We start from the raw sequence: 6,216 nt of genomic DNA on the forward strand, positions 1-6,216 counted from the left end.
CCCTCTCTCTCTCTCTCTCTCTCTCTCTCTCTCCTCCCTCCCTCTCTTCTTCCTTAGTGGTGAAGACTGAGCACAGGCCTTTGTGCAGACAAGCATGCTACCACAGAGCCACACTCCCAGCCCAGATGTGTTGCTGAGTGAAAGAGAGCAATACACATAAAGTCGGGTCAGTTATGGACAAATGTTCCCCACAGATCCACAAATGAGAGCATGTACAGCGAATGCTTTGGAGAGACAAAGATGACCACAGTGTTTGTGTTTAAAGAAAGCAGGAAAGCGACCGAAGCTGGGAGTGCCACTGTGGCCTTGTAGAGGGGAATTTTAACCTCATCTGTAACTTTTTTGGGCATAGGGTTCCATGTATCTCAGGCTGGCCTCCACCCTGCTGTGTAGTCAAGGACGATCTTGAGTTCCCGTTTCCATCTTCTGAGCTCAGGCATTATAGATGCATTACACTCTGCCCAATCCATGCAGTGTTGGGGCCTGAACCCCCGGCCTCCTGCATTCTAGGCAAGCACTCTCCCAACCAAGCTATGTCCTCAGCCCCTCATGCAATTTCAACCCTCCAATGAACAAAGATTTTGAAGAAAGTCAAGCCAAGAGCTGTCTATCGGTTGGGTGCAATTGGTGTTTGCATCCCGACGTCAATGCCTGGTATCTAGCTTCCAAAGCTTGCTGGAGATACTTACACACACACACACACACACACACACACACACACACACACACACACACGAATCTTCCTCTAATTTCAACTGAACAGTTTCCTAAACAGGATTAAGAAACAGCAATCTGTTTTGCAAGCAGTGGTTGCCCAGTTATCACACAGGAAGCTGGGCTAAATTCGAAGGGCTGGGAAGTTTGGGAAAGTCCATCAAGGAGAAGGGAGAGTAGAGAGATGTGTGCACTGGCTGGGGTGTTCCCTCCCTCCATGACTGTAGTCTGGAGATGTAGCAGTTCCAGGGGTGCCTTCCAGAGACCTTCCCTGGCGCAGGGAGCTGAGGCGTGACTGCTGAAGCAATGCTTGTGTGGAACCTCTTTCCAGGGAGTCATCTTCTGATCTTCCAAGTTCTCAGGGGCCTGGGAGCACCTAACACAAACAGGGCCTTGCTAGATGAGGGAGAAACAGAGTCCAGGTAAGGGAGGGTGCCGGCCTTGCAGAGGCCCCAAGTGAGGCACGGTTAAGTGGTCAGAATCATTGGGAAGCCACAGAGCATCTCCAGGCTCTGGGCACCCTGGGCCCATAACCCATGCCCTGAGATACAGGCTGGGGGCTTAGAGAAGTCTTTGCTTTAGAATTCTCCCCTCCCATGGGTAGAGAGTTCCAGGCATTGGCCTTCTTTCTCAGAAGTATTCCTTGTTCTTGCTGCCTATGGAAAGGCAGGGCCAGCCTCCCAGCTGGTGGGAGCCCACAGTGTTCTCAGCGTTGACATCTGAAATCTCTGTGTGACTGACCTGGCCTGCCTGGGTGACCCACACTCTCCTGTTTCAAGACCTTCATAGCTGCCTGGGCCCTTAAGTACAAAAATTCACAAGAGTGTTGGGCCTTGGGCCCTGTTTGTCTCCCCAGCCTATTCTAGTGACCACTCTGTCCCTGCATTGAAATGGTCTGAGTGACGTCTACTAGGTTTGGTGTTTGGGGGTATCTAGAATGCCCTCTCCAATTTGTGTTTATTTAATCACCCCCAAATATCCTTCAAGACAGAGCATAAAGCATGGGTCCCTCAAGGAAGTCTTTTTTGGTATCCCTGACCCCCAGTTGATCCAAGGGCTTTGACACTCCATGAGAGTTTTGTGTGGGTATGTAAGATGCCGTTTGCTTGCTTTTGGCTTCCTCACTATGAGTTCCTTGAGGAAAAGGCTCACACTTTGCTCCATGGAGTGTGTTTCCCGCCCAGTGCAGCCCAACACTCAACATATGCAAGGGCTTAATAAATACCCATTAAAGAAAAGGTCAGGAATAACGGCAGAGGCCATTAGATAAAGAGCCGTGACTTGAAAGCCAGAGAGCCTGGCAGATTATTCTGAACTGTACCGCACTGGTATCCTTGGCAACAGCGTTTCCTCGTTGGACTTTCTTCTTATGATCTCTGTTAAAAAAAAAAAAAAAGCCATCACTGTCTCTTCCTTCCAATCACGTAAAAAGGGCTGATGAGGGCCACGGGGAACAGGTGCTGTCATGCTTGCCTGCTGGAAGGTTGGAGTGACGTCCACATGCGCGGCATTGGGCAACAAATTCTAAAGGCCTAAAATTGTGCAAGCCCAAATTTTACTGCTAAGATATTTTGGACAAAAGAGAAGCAAACTCACCTAAGAGAACTAGATGGCAGGAAATAATCAAATTGAGAACTGAAATCAACAAAATAGAAACAAAGAAAACAATACAAAGAATCAATAAGACAAAGAGTTGGTTCTTTGAGAAAATCAACAAAATAGACAAACCTTTATCCAAACTAACCAAAAGGCAGAGAGAGAATATCCAAATTAACAAAATCAAAAGCGAAAAGGGAGACATAACAACAGACATGGAGGAAATACAGAGGATCATCAGGTCATTTTTTTTAAGTTTATTTATTTGTTATGTATGCACACACCATAAGAAGGCTCCAGATCTTATTATAGATGGCTGAGGGCCATCATGTGGCTGCTGGGAATTGAACTCAGGACCTCTAGAAGGGTAGCCAGTGCTCTTAACCTCTGAGCCATCTCTCCAGCCCCCAGGTCATATTTTGAAAACCTGTACTCCACAAAATTGGAAATCTTAAAGGAAATGGACAACTTTCTGGATAAATATCACTTACCCAAATTAAACCAAGACCAGATAATCAAATTAAACAGACCTATAACTGCTGAAGAAATAGAAACAGTCATCAAAAGTCTCCCAACCAAAAAGCCCAGAACCAGATGGTTTCAGCTCAGAATTCTACAAGACTTTCAAAGAAGAACTAATACCAATACTCCTCAAATTATTCCACACAATAGAAACAGAGGGAACATTGCCAAACTCTTTTTATAAAGGCTACAATTACCCTGATACCCAAACCACAGAAAGACAATACTAAGAAAGAGAATTACAGACCAATCTCACTCATGAACATTAATGCAAAAATACTAAATAAAATACTGGCAAATCGAATCCAAGAACACATCAGAACCATCATCCACCATGATCAAGTTGGCTTCATCCCACAGATGCAAGGATGGTTCAACATATGAAAATCTGTCAACATAATCCACCATATAAACAAACTGAAAAATAAAAACCACATGATCATCTCATTAGATGCTGAAAAAGCATTTGACAAAATATAACATCCCTTCATGAAAAAGGTCTTGGAGAGAGCAGGGATACAAGGAACATACCTAAACATAATTAAGGCAATATACAGCAAGTCAACAGCCAAAATCAACTAAATGGAGAGAAACTCCCAGCGATTCCACTGAAATCAGGAACAAGACATGGTTGTCCACTCTCTCCATATCTATTCAATATAGTTCTTGAGGTCCTAACTAGAGCGATATTTTGAAAAAATAAATTGAGACTGAGTCTTCCTCTATCTCAAACAGACTGGCTTCAAGATCAGAATCCACCTGCCTCAGCATCCCCAGTGTTGGGATTAAGGGCATGCAGGGCTGCCCCCAGCGTAAGACTTCTTGCCTAAGGAATTAACTGAAGATGTGACTAGCAATTCGTCTTCAAGGATGCTCCTCCAAATATTGTCCAAGTATCTAACAAGAAAGGGCTAGTTAATAAATCACATAAGTTATTCATACAGAATCTGCAGGCATAAAAATAAAGCAAATAGTGCCCAGGATGGTGGCACATACCTTTAATCCCAGCACTCAGGAGGCAGAGGCAGGTGGATCTCTATATAAGTTGGAGACCAGCCTGGACTACATAATGAGTTCCAGGAGAGCAAGGGCTACGTAGAGAGACCCTGTCTCATAGCAAACAAGCAAAAAGGAAGGAGACAAAAGGAGCCAGCGAGAGGACTCAGTGGGTAAAGGCACCTGTACCAAGCCTGAGGCTGCGAGTTACATCTTTGGGACTCAAATGGTGGAAAGAGAAAACCGACACCCTCAGGTTGTCCTCTGACAGTGGTGTGCACACACACATACAGTCCACTAAATAAATAATCAAAACCACAAATAAATACAATGAAACGAATTTTTAAAATGGAACAAGCGCATATGTATTGACTGGGAGGTGTGGAGACCAAACTGTTGAGTCCTGTAAGAAGTTGTGACAATTTTGGTGGTAGTGTCTGTTTGCGATCCTAGTAATCCAAAGGCTGAGGCAAGAGGTGTTCACGTTCAAGCAAGACCACCCTGGGTAATACAATAAGACCCTGTGTCAAAAAAGTTATAAAATAATATAAAATTATCCTTAATAGTCTTTCAAGAGAAATATTATTTCTACACAAAGGATTGTAAACTCTATAGGATTACTGGAAATTTTGTTCATTCTTATTTCTTATTTATATGACAATGACAAAATTTTGAGAAAAATCAACCACAAAACCAACTGATTATAAGTAATTTCTACTTACTTTGTTTTATTTCTGAGCTGAGGTCTCACAAAAGTCAGGCTGACCTCAAGTTAGCTCTTCAGTTGACGCTGGCCTCTTATCTCTCATCCTCCTGTCTATTTCCCAAGTGCTTTCATTACAGGAATGTACCAGCACTTTCAGCTCAAATTATTTTTATTTTTTGCTGTTCATGTCCTCCAGATTCTCACTGATTAAAAGTATGTTACCTGTAGAATTTTAAAAGCATATTGAAGGACTGGAGGGGTGGCTCAGAGGGTTAGGAGCACTGGTTGTTCTTCCAGAGGTCCTGAGTTCAAGTCCCAGAAACTACATGGTGGTTCACAAGCATCTAGAATGAGATCTGGTGCCCTCTTCTGGTGTGCAGGCAGTCAGAACATATAGACATAATAAATAATTATGTATATATAATATTTACATAATACATAACATGTATGCATAATAAACAAACCTTTAAAAGTATATTCAAAAGTTTCTAAAATTCTAGACCTGATTCTCAAAAAGCCATTTGTCCAAGTTCATACATAGCAAGACCAGAAGAATGATTCTCCTGTGTCTGGGATCTGTTTCCCAGGTCACAGGATTCTTGGACACAGTGGAAAGATATTTATTTGGGTGTGGCCTTGTCCCTTGTTCCTTACCCAAGATGGGATCTGAGCATAGACAAGAGTGGATGACAGGAAGGTGACCACACAGTCCCTACCCCAGACCTGGGAAGGGTCCCAGGAGGTAGACAGGCACTATACTTTTTCTGGTTGAGAATGGCAGTTCTACAGCTAAGCCTTTCTCAATGGAGAAACTCCCCCTTTCTATTTCATAACGACCTCGAATCATTAACCCGAACCTTCCTAACTGACTGCTCTTGTCTTGGAGAGGCCCTGGGCTGCATCACCAACTGACCATCAACCACAACCAGCTCTGCCCCTCCAGGAGCAGACATGGGTCCCTCCCCACCAGAAGTCAAGAAGAAGGGGCCGTGGCGAGACAGGAAGTTGCCTTTGCTCTGAGCCTCCGGTCCCCAGGGTCCTCCTTCCTGTGAAGCCCAACTGTCTCCAGCCAGATTTCCTGTGGGTTCCAGGATTGGAGAGGGGGTGACTCTGGGGCCACCTGAGGGGTCAACATTACTGCATTTTCCCCATCACCTTCCCTTCTCCCTGGGCGGGGGGGGGTGCTACAGGACTCCCCATATTAGCTTTTGGCTCCTGAATTTTGTTTCTTTCAAAGGAATCCGGGATACTCAGTTGAGCTGACATTTTGAGGGGCTAGCTGTCTGTGCTCTCCAGGAAGAACTCTGATCTAGTCTCTTGCCCAGGTCCTCAATCTCATGGGCTCCTCTCTGTGCAGCCATGTTGGTAAAGTGAGTCAGGCAGGATGACTGAAGAGAGACGCTCCAGGATGCAATGGGGCCTTGAAGGAGTGGGAGGAGGTCAGCTTCCGTGAACTGAACACCAAAGCGACTTCCCACAAGCATGTTTATTGACTGTTCTACAAAAGACATTTCAGAGAGAGACAAGTTCCTCACAATACAGCCCTAACCTCTTTCTTTCTTTCTTTCTTTCTTTCTTTCTTTCTTTCTTTCTTTCTTTCTTTCTTTTCTTTCTTTCTTTTCTTTCTTTCTTTCTTTCTTTCTTTCTTTCTTTCTCTCTCTCTCTCTCTCTCTCTCTCTCTC

The sequence above is a fragment of the Alexandromys fortis genome, unplaced genomic scaffold (genome assembly GCF_014885135.2).
Source record: "Alexandromys fortis isolate MF-2015 unplaced genomic scaffold, M_Fortis_MF-2015_v1.1 scaffold_31, whole genome shotgun sequence".
Taxonomy (NCBI): domain Eukaryota; kingdom Metazoa; phylum Chordata; class Mammalia; order Rodentia; family Cricetidae; genus Alexandromys; species Alexandromys fortis.